Below are 12,451 nucleotides of genomic sequence, written 5' to 3'. Positions count from 1 at the left end.
TTTCTTGTTTCCAAGGCTCACTTTCCAATATACTGCTGAAAATTTGAAGTGAGAAGGGAATATGGAAAATACAAACCAGTGGAGTTTTAAATATAAATGGAATCAAATCATATATATTTTCTGTACACACACACACATACTTTCCCATATTCACAACTTAGATATCTGATATCTTAATGTAGGTGATTTAGAGATCTAAAATCCCTATACCCACACTCTACCTATGTAACACCTTTCTATATACTCACCCAGCTGAACTGAATCACTGCAATGTTTTGGCTTTTCTTAGCATGTGTTCACAGTGAAGAAGAAGCTCCTTCTGTGAGCCACTGATGCTTTACTTCTTCTGAAGGAGAAGCTCACAAATGCAATGAACATCACTGCACCAGACAGGTAAGCTGGAGCAAAACCACAGTCCCCAAAGGATCTACAAACCACAGCAAGCGTTCAGGAGTCCTTGGGACCAAGAAGGCCCCCTTCATTAACTCAGCTCTCACCCATACTCACGGCTGTTTCCACCATCAAAACAGTCACGTCTTTGATTTAAAGCACTTCTGTATTTTGGTTTACAAATATCTCCACTCATTATTTTGTCTGTCACATCCACTGTATTCAGGTCATAGCAATACCCAGTGAACCAGGTTAGTGGGAAAAACCTGTCAGAAAGTTTGATGCTTGACTTGAGACTATGGCTCATAAAGCTCTGCTATCCTAAAATAATTATTAACTGCTGAAATCAATTTCAAGTAATTTTCCAAATTAAAGTGCATCTTTGCAGCATAATTAAGTAATGTAATTTACAGACACAGTTATTATTTATGCTTATCATTCATATATTATGAGCAGTTTGCTACAATCCACATTTCTAAGTTTGATGGGTACATTAACATACATAATTTAAATCAATAAATTCTTAAAACTCAAACATTCATAGTGGCTCAGTTAACAACCACTTTAATGCCTTTATAATACATTTTAACTTGCTGTGATTGTCACTCAGGCTATTTTCACTATAGCACATACTTGCAATAGTAGCAATAACAACACATAACATACTGTTTAAAATAATGTTTCTAATGTAGAATAAAATCATCAACAGAAAAGAGAGAAGGCAAGAAAGGGGATCCATTTTATACTGGTTGCATAAAGAATAGGCAGATACATCCAAATGCAGGGAGCTGCTCACACAGAATTTTGGAATGTACTGAAATATGTTTTGACTTATGGGTCAAAAGCAGGGAGACTGAACAGGCTGCAGAGAGGGATCGTGAAAAAAAAACATCATGGATTTACTAGCATTTGTTTTCCATTTGCATTATAAGCTTTTCAGCATCATTTGAATTAAAGACCTTACGTGTTTACAACCCTTAACTCTGGTGACTGCCCAGCAGCCCTGCAAGGAGCTACTGGAATCTCACATACTGTATTTAATGCTCAAGTAGCACAGAAACAGCTGCCTTAGAAACACTTCATAAGGAACAGTACAGCCATCCCTGCTGATGGAATCCAATTTTCCATGATGACCACCCAGTTGTGAGCCTGTGAAAATAATGAACTGCAGGTGTCAGAGCAACACTGCTGTGCTGCTGCAGTGATGTACACCAGTGGTGTAATTACTGGCACACCTGTGGAAAACAAATACAAAATGCTCACAAATAAGTGGAAATCAAATATCAAATTCTACCAGTCTCGCCTCTTGTAGTTCTTCATGAACGCTCAAGAGAGACAAAGCAGCGAGGCACTGACAGATTGGGTAAAGACAGGAGCTCAGAAAGGGGCTGAGCTCTGGGCAGGATTCAGCTCAATAGGCAGCGTGCAGGGCTTGAGGGAATCAGCAACATGTTGTGGGCATTTAACAGCTCCTTTACCCCATCACACCAACCTCGTCTGCCCTCTCTGCATGCAGGCAGGCAGGCAGGCTATTCACCTTCATGAAAATAGAAGGGGGTAAACTCTGAGCTGTTTTCTGACATGCCAGAGACATGTGTACAGCTTTGTTATTTTTGCACCAAGATCAAAACCTCGTTTTTTTATCTTGCTGCCAAATTCACAGAGCAATCAGTATTTTTCAATACACAGCGGCACAGATACCAGATGCATGTCTCACCATGAATCACTGGCATACCCAGAATGTTCTAAATATTAGAGTGCTGATGCAAAATACATATATTTTTTTACATCTGCAGTTTTCTGCCACTTTCCCATCCCCAAACACAGTCCCACACAGTCTTCTTTGCACTGCTAACATGTAGTACGTGTCAGCCGTGGAGACATTAGCATTGCAGCAAGACACAGCATACTACCACAGCTTTATTCTAGGAAGGAGAGGGGTGTAGATTGTCACATCTGCCGGAAATTAGGCTGTAAAACACAGTTGTTTTCTAAAGAGAGCCATTTCAAAATAAACCAATAAAAAAAAGTCCCTGGCAAAGACAGCGTTTGCAAAAGCTTGAGGTATCCAGCATTTTATTATTAGCACTCAGTCCAAAAGTGTTCGCTATAGAGATTTATGCTGAGGGTGCTGCAACAATCTACAGAGAAGGGCAACAGTACCATGAGTGAGAGTGCTGTAACAGCCTGACTGCTGCATTCAGTAGATTGTTGGCAGCAGTTAGAAAAGTAACGGCGGTAAGAATTGTGCTGTTCATCAAAGTGACGTTTGCAAGGAAAAAGCGGTGACAAGAAAAGGGCCAGAGACGGGGCGCAACTCTCATGTAATGAACTGGTGGAGAAGGCAAGCAGGCTGGGATGGAAACTGAGAGCTTTCTCGCTGTCTAGAGCATGAGCTGTTTCACGCCCCTGTGTTTTAGCTGTAATTGTGATAAACTCAACCACAAATTAGGATCCAGAGGCAGAGCCAGTCCTATTAACTGCCAAGAGACAAAAGATTTGGGGTCTGAGTCTCACCTGCCTCCCATCTCAGGTATGATATCACGTCATCTCTGCTGACCTCTTAGGCCTCAGGACATGTCTGCTTTGCCTGGGGTGTCACAGGACCTGACCTTGGGCCCCCACTCAAACTCACTTTATAATGCACTGCTCCTCTAGCTAACTAAATAGAACTAACATATGCCTGCCATCCAGGATAGGATAGGAAAGGGTCAGGACTTGAGAGGAGAATTTTAGCTGTTTGGAAAATGGTTGAAATGCTCCAGCTATTCTATTTTTTATTTTTATCCTAATCTTTAAATAATGAGCCAGCTTCTTTATGGCTTTTTTTCTTTCTAAAAATAAATGTGTTCAGGCAAACAGGGTGCGAGCTGGAAGGCTGCCTGGCTCCCAGTCCGTGCGAGGTGTGAGTCCCAGCTGAGGCTGCTGGGCTGCTGCCAGGCTACTGCAAACTGAGTGCTGGTGGCTGCCTCCAGCATTGGCTCTTTCCAGCAACAATGACATTATTTACAGCTACGTGCAGATTTCCAGATGGGTCTGGAGGGGGAAAAGCAGTAGCAGTTACACTTGCATTGACTGAAATAGCCCTTCTTAGCTTATGATCCTCTCGAAGTTCTTGATGGCTGTTGGATTTGGCAGAAAGGGGCTCGTTTGGGGACAGCAGTCCAAGGCCCCTAGCCCTGAGGGTCAGCAGTGTGCTGAGGCTGCAGCCCATCTCTGTGCACACAAGAAAAAGATGTTCTTTCTCTATTTTTCAGCAAAGCTAAAATCAGCTCACAGCTTTCTCTTTGCTTTTTTCTTTCTTTTTTTTTTTTTTTTTTTTTTTTTTCAGAAGATTGAAGTAAATTCATAACTACACAATAAAATTTAAAGCCTTGCTTTAAAGCCTTGCTTATCAGTTCTATAAATCTCTCCTTTTTAAAAACACAGCTATATGAACAACACACAGGACTGGACAGCTGGCTTCTAACTTCATCTGTCAGCAAGCAGCCTATTTTTTTCTGTAATATTAGAGTCACATATCACAATTTCCTTTGTCTCTCTCACTTATGGGTGGAACCACGCCACTTGGAGCAGCTGCTCTCCCAGGTGGAACAAAACACTGCAAAAATGATCTTAGAGCAGACAAACCCTACTAAATGGAGTGAGTAAGTGAGGAGAAATCTTTAGTGCCTCTTCTAAGACAGGATGAACTCTTCCCTCACCCCTCCCTGACGACTACAGAAAGCTCACGCACCTTCAGCTGGGTAAAGTCAGAGTCCTCAGTACAGAGGCCAGGTTGCATTTGTGAAGCCCTATTCAGTATGAAAATGAAACTCTAATAAGTATAAATACTTGAATAGCAAATTACAATTATTACATTTTTCAGTGTCTTCAGGAAATCAAAGGACAAGATAACACAAAGAATATTCAAGATGTGGCCTTAAATTACCACAATGCTGCTTAACAGACATGGGCAGATTGCTAAATGAAGAAAATAACTACCTCAGTGAGCTTCAACATGGAGAGAAACCAAAGGTTGTGACTAATGTATAGCTGCAGCACAGAGACTAATGTATACTCTATTCCACAAATCTCTTAGCTAATATGTGTAACCCCAAATTCAGACCAGTTTGTGCACAGGATTTCTGAGACATGGAGGAAAGGGAGGTACTTTTCTGCTTTACTGCAAATACAACAAACAGGGCGATGGCATAAGTTATCCTGGCAAAGCTTCTGCAAGCCAAAGGCAAAACGTGATGTCAATCCCAAAGATCTCCATCAGCATCAACGAGATTGTGATTTATTTCTCTAAAACTTCTGCCTGAGGGACAGAGGACGGTGTCCCACAGCAGGGCCAGCGCCCAGGGCTGCTGATGGGGGAACGTTTCTGAAGCCAAGCGAGGGAAATGAAGCCACTTTTAGAGAGTGGTTGCTAACCTCAGCTGCCTCACTTCTCACATCTAAGTCCCAGTCATTTGGAGTACTTGAGTGTGGCTCTGAATTCAGATCCATTAAAACTCAGAAATGCTTTTTACCTTTTGGAAAGTGGGGTTAAATGGAGAGAGTGCTTTGTAACTTCTGCTGGCATGTTTATGATTCACCGCCAGCGAAAGTGCCATTTGCTCATCTCTCTTGGGACAGTGCTTCCTGACAACCTGAAATCGTAAATGAAATGATTTTGCTCATGTCATCACCATCCCTCCCAGCCACAGCTGTGCTGCACCTACTTATCTCACTGAGCTGATGCATGATGCACTGCTGAGAGCTGAAATTCTGCCCTCTGCACAAAATAAAGCACAGACCTGCCTACCCCTTTTCAGCTCAATCCTCACCACCATGCAGTACAACCCAGAATGAAGCATCTTTTAAATTTTCAACACTTACTATTACAAGAACAATTCGGTGCTCCTGCTTCTCATGGCTATCTGCCCATTTTCTTCCTCCAGCCTTCAGACTTTTAGGGACCAGATAAAAGGCACAGGATGCTGCTTCCTCCTGTAGTAGGACAGAACTAACTACAATACACAAGAAAAGCTCATCATCCTGTCAGCTGCCTTTGTAGACTGCTGGTATTAGAAGAGAAAAAGCCTGCATGGGCTCAACACAGCATATTGAGGATGAAATCACTGCACAGTCAAGAGAATAAAATTAAACCCCATTTGTTTTGGCTATCAGTTCTGTGCATGGTTTGCACACGATACACACATACATGAACACACACACATATATATACAAAGATGTCTACTCTGAAAATGCCAACTTGGAAATAAATGCCATTTCACATAAATACAATTTCAGTGTTCTTTTGTTTTGTTTTTGTGTGCATGTGTTTGATCATCGTTACCTGAGCGTCTTCACATTAGTACTAGGCTGTCACAATTAGCACCAGGCTAGGATTGCACTGTGCAGTACATCAATCACTTCAGAGGAGTACAGTGCATCACCAAACTGCACAGAAGTCAGATTAGGTAGAAAGAAGGCAGAACACAATTTTTTCCAACTCCTCCTGAGCCCTCAGAGACAAGCTGTCTCTCTTTGGCATTAATCCATGTTAAGGTTCCACAGTCGTCTATTAAACCTTGTGGGATGAGGGTGGATGTAAGCTTAGTGTTGAAAACAAGTTTGTGCTGGAAGGCTTGGCTGAATCATTGCTTTTTCTCCACTGTTCCAGAACTGCTCTCCAAGTGACCTTAGTCCTTCTCTCCACTTTTGTGAAGCTTTTGTACGTTGGTCACTGGTTGTATCCATCCAGCATGCTGAGGAGGCATTGCTGAAACCTCCATTCCCAAGTACCTCCAGTCCCAAGCTGTGTTTCCACAGCAGCCTGGCCTGTGCTTCATTCTGTGCCTGAATATGGGGCGTATGGGCAGTACTCATGGGATAGAAATACCATTGGAAAACAAAGCAGCTCACAGATGAAAATAAGCTAAGCATTTGCATCTTTTTAAACAAGCATGAGTAGTCACAAATACTGAGCCTGTAGGCCTCCTTGCATCAGAGAAACTGTTCAAATTACATTCTCAGCTGCAAGCAGTAGAGTTCCAGCTTCTTTAAGTGATTGTTCACATACTTGTGGATTGTCCCAAATGTGCTGAGACAAGTCAGGTAGCTGAAGCAAACTAGCTTCATTCTGCAGTAAGGTAAGCAAACAGCAAGTGCCTGCTCAGCAGCTCCTTAGAGATGGAGCAGCACCAAGCCCAGTTTCTGGTGACAGGACATCCCGGAGGAAAATGCAGCAAGGTCAAGTAGAGATATGTGAAACCCTGAGGTATTCAATTTCAGTATTTTTTGCTCTTTCTGATTATATTTTTTTCTTGTTACAGCCAAGGGATGGAAAAGCCAGCTTACACTTTGTTGTGTGGGTTTGTATTTTTTCTGGTCATCTCAGCTTTTGATTAAGAACCAGGTGACCTCATGCTTCAAATATGTCCTGTAGGATACTAAGATACTTATTTAGAATTTTTGTTGTTGTTGTTGTTAATTACAAGTCAAAAGTGCAGGAATCGTTTTTTTAAATTAAAAATAGTTTCTGGAGTATTCCACTGTATCTGGCTCTTTTCAAAACATGGCTATTTTCAACACTTTCGTTACTGTTTCTTAAATTTGTTGCTCTAACCAGCAGCAGCAGCAATGTATTCCTATTAACTTGGCTCTGTTCCTGCTGCTTTGTTCTACCACTGGAATATCTGCTACAGTCCTAGATAGTTGTTTTTATCTGTCAAAGTGCTGTTTACACTTTCACCTAAATTTGCTCTACTTCATTTCATATATTAGTTTTTATGATTTCCATCATCCAGGCACCCTTTTGCCAAGCTGACCTTTTAAGATTCATTGTATTGTAAAAATAGCACCTCACACCTCATAAACAATGTCCGTACCTCTGATTGTTAAAACAGTAATTCACAAATAGCACATGGAGAACCATCTATATAACTCTTGTTAAATTGTCTGTAGCAACTGAAGTGGAGATTCACCCCATGCCAGACTCTTGAACATGTCTCTTTATGGCCTAACTGTGGTGAAGATCTCAACACATGATGGTAAGTAATGGGAAAGGAAAGTTAGAGTGATTAAGCTTTTTATCACTGTATGTAGGCATGCCTGTTAAAGCAGAAGTCAAGAGCTCAAACAGTGTAGAAGTTATGGCTAGGATGGGTACAGATCGTGGAAAACTGAAATGTGAAAATGAGTTGGTAAAACACTCCTTAGAATTCTGGAAGTGTGAATCTGCCTTCTTAGCACCTCATGGCATCATAGGGAGTCTCAGAAAAAGGGTTAATCTTTTCAAGTACTGCCACTGCCTTGGCAGCTTGTCTATGTTCAGAACAATGTGATGGTATGGCATAAAAGCCCAGTATTCTTTTTCTGAAGCAATGAAAGTATTTATCAACTGCCATGTCTGGTCAGATAAGATTTTGCAGACTCTGGAGTTTCAGGTGACCTGATTAGTTTAAAGCAAGGTTGTGTTCCACAGCTGAAATTGCAGGAAAAGACAGCTCACAGCTAAACCTCCTCCGTTCTGAAAGGGAACCAACACAACAGGTGAGGGAAACCATGGTTCTGCTGAAACTAGTGGAAAAATCTGCATATGTTTTGATGAATTTGAACATTCTGAGATGACTTTGGAAAATTTAGAGGGAAAGCATCACCCAGAGTGTGCATTTCTACTCTGCAACATGACCACTGCTGTCCAAACTGTCATCTTCAGCTGGGAAACCAAGAGGTGAGTCAGGTGAGTTTCATCAGCTTAGGAAAATCAAGCTGTCCTTCTCAATTCTTCCATTGGCACTAAATTCACAGGAGCCCCGAGGATGAGTTTTGGTTAAATATTATTAAATATTAATATTAAATATTATTTACAGGGAGGTGCAGAATAGACAAACTTATCATGCCTTTATGTAAACTTACTTGAAAGAATAGCAAGCTGATTTTTCAACATCTATTTAGATATTGATACTGGTAGAGTGTGAAAATTAGTGATCTTCCCTGGAGGTTTTCTTATGATTTGTGCAGCATGTTTCATGCTGAGGATACTGTTCTGAGATTCCACGCTACAAATTCAAATAAATTATGGAAAGAAGCAACGGGAATGGCAAGATATTCCATTACCCCATTCTGCTTCTGTGAGATCAGCATATCTTTAGCAGATGTGTATCTAAAACATGCACACGTAATGCATAATCCAAAGCATATATCTGAATGTATGTACACTTGTTGGGAATTCTTTCATCTCCCTTGGTGATCTACTCCAGGATTTAACAGCTCCTACAGCACATATGCCTTCCTAACCCAATCTCCTCTGCCTACAGATGAAGTTGATTCCATCTGGTTTTACACTGGTGGAAATGGAAAACTGTGAATTATTTTGCTCTGCAACAATCCATGCTTATATATGAAGACTGTCATCACGTTTCTGTGACACTGCTCTGTTCCACAATACGTACAGATAATTTTTCCAATTCTTTCTAAGGCTTTGAGGAATTTTAAGAATATTGTTATTTTATTTTTCTCCTCTAAACTGTTTCTCATTTGTTTAGAGCATGAAGTGAAATGCCCAAAACAAAATATCCGTGCTACAGCAACAAATCCATTACATAAATTAAAGTGTATACAGGGAATGAAAAGCAGAATGACTTGCATTGAAAATGAAATTATTTCAAAATGCCGTTATTTATTGCTATCACAATTCTCACAAGGAGAAGGGAAATCTTTCACAAATGGATCCACTGCCAGTACTGCTTAATATATTTCTATCAGAAATGATTAATAAAATAGTTATCCTGTTTTTTCTTTGTCTTCTTACTGTTCCAGTCTGGATGAACCTTCCATGGCATCAGTTTGGATCAGCACTGTTATTTGGCTCCTGCTGAGGAAAAAGGACCAGCCTCATTGGCGACTCTTTAATCCTGATTTATTTTCTGCCCTAAGTGTCTTTCAGGTACTGCAGTTTTGCAAAGACAGACAGAAATGCAACATCTCTCCATTTAATATCTGACTGTTTTCCAATAGTCTGCTGGGGGATCAGGTTCACATCTCCGGGCAGCTGGGGCTGACATGGCACTGGTAGAGCAAAGCAGCAAGGAAAATTAAACACAGTGTCCTCCCAAACAATAATTGCTGTTCAAGATCAGGGCAGATTCTCTCTGATTATTAGAATATGTATCTGGAGCAAGAGATACGTCGTTCCTTTTCTAGGCTAACACTTATTCTGCCTGCCAAGAAGGACATTTAGCTTGAGGTTATTGATAGCAAGAAGGAAATTTTCATTTCCCTTCATGTAAAGAGATTCTGTTGTAAAACTGAGACTTTGAAATATGCAAAGGGGGTTTATGTGCAGTGGGACAGAAGAATTCTCCAGCTGTAGAATTGGCTACAGTTATGAAATAGGAAGTGCTTGTTTTAAAGTGTGTGAGACACTGTGCTGGCCTGCAGCATAAATTATGCATCTTCCCCTTCCTGCAGGCCTGCACTGTGTGTTCATGACTGAACACACAGTCCTTGGCCACAGTGGAAAGAAACTGTCTGGATAACAAAGGAAATGGAAGATTTGCTGCTAAGCAGAACCGCCATCTCTCACTGAGCCAGTTGTCCTGAGTGACATCGGAGTGTGCTGTTAGGATCGATGTGGTGACATTCAAGGGGAAGGAGCACTATCAAAAAAAAAAACAGTTCTCAATTACTGAAAGTCCATCCCAAGTAATTATCACCCCAGTAGATGAAGGGCAAAAAGAAAAAAGCAAATATTTTCAGGGAAATGAAGATAAGTCCACCTCTGGAAAAGATTTCTTTACCACTGTTTCGTTCCAAACAGAATGAATCTTTTTGACATTGTGTTCAGATTTACTCACTCTGTGCTTCTCTTCCTCCTGTATATTTACACCATTGATTCTAAGTAAGGTTTAAAAGCTCGTTTAAATTCCAGCTTCATGTATGATTCTCACTAATACCATGCAAAAATGCATTCAGGCTCAGACCCAATGCCCTGAGACTTAGGGCACTCTGAAGGACGCTTTTGAGTGGGCTGCATATCAGACCGGGCTGGGGCTTTTGCACTGAGGGGTGCAAGGAAAAGCTCACAGCTGAATTTGACACAGCTACTGAGAGCAAATTTGACCCAGAAGAAAAGTAACCCCAGCACAGACCTTGTGTCAAGGAGCAGCTGGCAGCATGGCTGGAGTGACTGCAGACAGAGCATGGAAATTCCCTCTGCCCTCATTGGTAATGTACAAGTGTCTTTGTGCTCTCTGATGTGCAAAATGCAAAAACATGATTTTCCCTTTGCTTTCTACCACCAACCATGCAGAATATTGGAAGCAATCTTCTCCTCAAATGAGTATTATTTCCTGTACCATCTTTGCAAATAAGTACACGGCAGACAAATAGACAAAGAGCACAATACAGAAATTAGAGTTTGACATTACTTGAAATGATAGTAAATGTTAGCTAGAGGTGTAACTTTTCAATCTACTAACTTGGTAATCGACGTGAGATGTAAATGTAACTTTTACATAAAGACAGAGAGCAAACGCATGGAGCATTTTTGGTGAAGAGAAGATCGTGCTGGGTGAGTTGGTGAGCTCTGACTCTGAATGGAAATCCTCAAAACTCAGAAAAGCAAGAAAAAGACAAAGCATTTCCCAGATAATGGCTACAGAGCTGTATACTCTTCATCACGTGCTCTGGAAGGCAGTCTGGGAAGTGCTGCATTACTTCAACTGCTCTGGGAGATATATGCTATGTTTGCTACCTCCAAGAGCAAACCATAAAGTATATCAAATAGAGAAGAGTCATTAAAAGGCACTGACACTAGTTTAGTTTAGGTGAGGGAGTAGTCAAGCTATGGCAGTGAAACAGAACATATTGCTATAAAAGATGAGGCTCTCGGGCTGCATCAGGGCTGCAGACCTTTTCTACGTCTTCGTAAGAAAAGCAGACTAACGCAAAATGCCGCCTGGCCCTCATAAAACTGTTCTCCATTTCTGAGTGCTTTATTTATGGGAGATGCAGTGCAGTGACATTTTAACTGCTTTTTCTTTGAATGGTAATAATGATCTAATGATTATTTAAGCAATTTTATCAAACGGTCCTCTATTTAGGAAACTGAAATATGTGAAAAGTGTTGCCATGTAAATGTCAGTGAAAGTAATTAAGTGGAGAGACGTGTAAGAATATATCACTTGTTCTCTTTTTTTCCCTCTCCTCATAAGATGTTAAAAAGTAAGTATAACTATGTCCTAGGAAATATTATGGGATAGAAATATAGCATGATTTAACAAGTGTTTTTCATCTCCTCAACTGCATTTGCCACATGGTATTTCTATAAAAACTCAGAATGTAGAATAAATGATCTGTAAAGTGGAGTCCCTACATGTAATTTAATGGTAAACAGTCATTTTTGAGTGTAAACTTCTACTTCCATTACAGCAGAAAATAGTTAATCAGGAGACTAGTAGCCTGAAAGTTCCTGACCGTTTGCAAATAAAAAGTTTCTAGCTGCTAAACATGTTGTCAAATTACTTTGTGAGCCTCTGGTAATGGAAAATCTTTAGTACAGATGAGGTGATATGCTTAAAACAGTGTTTTAGCAAGATTTATCAGATGTCCTTCAGTCTTCATGTCACAGAAGTGCTGAAGTAATGGTTGATTTAGCTGATATTTGAGAATGAATGTTTTAAGCCAGTTGACTTCTTGAGGTTTCTTACAGCTGGCGGGGGCTCTCTTCCATGATGCCAGGATTCTATGATCTTTCCAAAACAAAACAAAACAAAACAAAACAAAACAAAAAAAACCAAACAGTCAAATTAGGGCAAATTGAGACAAAAAGATGACAAGCAGGACTCTCTAGAAATTCCTGATACTCCTGACACTTTTTTTTCAGCTTGGATGTCACTGAGAATTTCTCTTTCTTTCCTTGTATATTTATGTTAATTCCAGTATTGTAGTGTTGATGTATCTGTATGCTGATTTGTCTTTGTATACAGCATGTTCTCTTCTGGATGAATTATTTCACTGGTTAATTTTCACTAGCACAGCAGCATGTATTTCATTAGATGTTTTTCCATCATTCAGAGACAGATAT

This window comes from Lagopus leucura, unplaced genomic scaffold (genome assembly GCF_019238085.1).
Source record: "Lagopus leucura isolate 7727_CA_CO unplaced genomic scaffold, USGS_WTPT01 Super-Scaffold_100157, whole genome shotgun sequence".
Classification (NCBI taxonomy): domain Eukaryota; kingdom Metazoa; phylum Chordata; class Aves; order Galliformes; family Phasianidae; genus Lagopus; species Lagopus leucura.
This window is presented reverse-complemented; position numbering follows the sequence as displayed.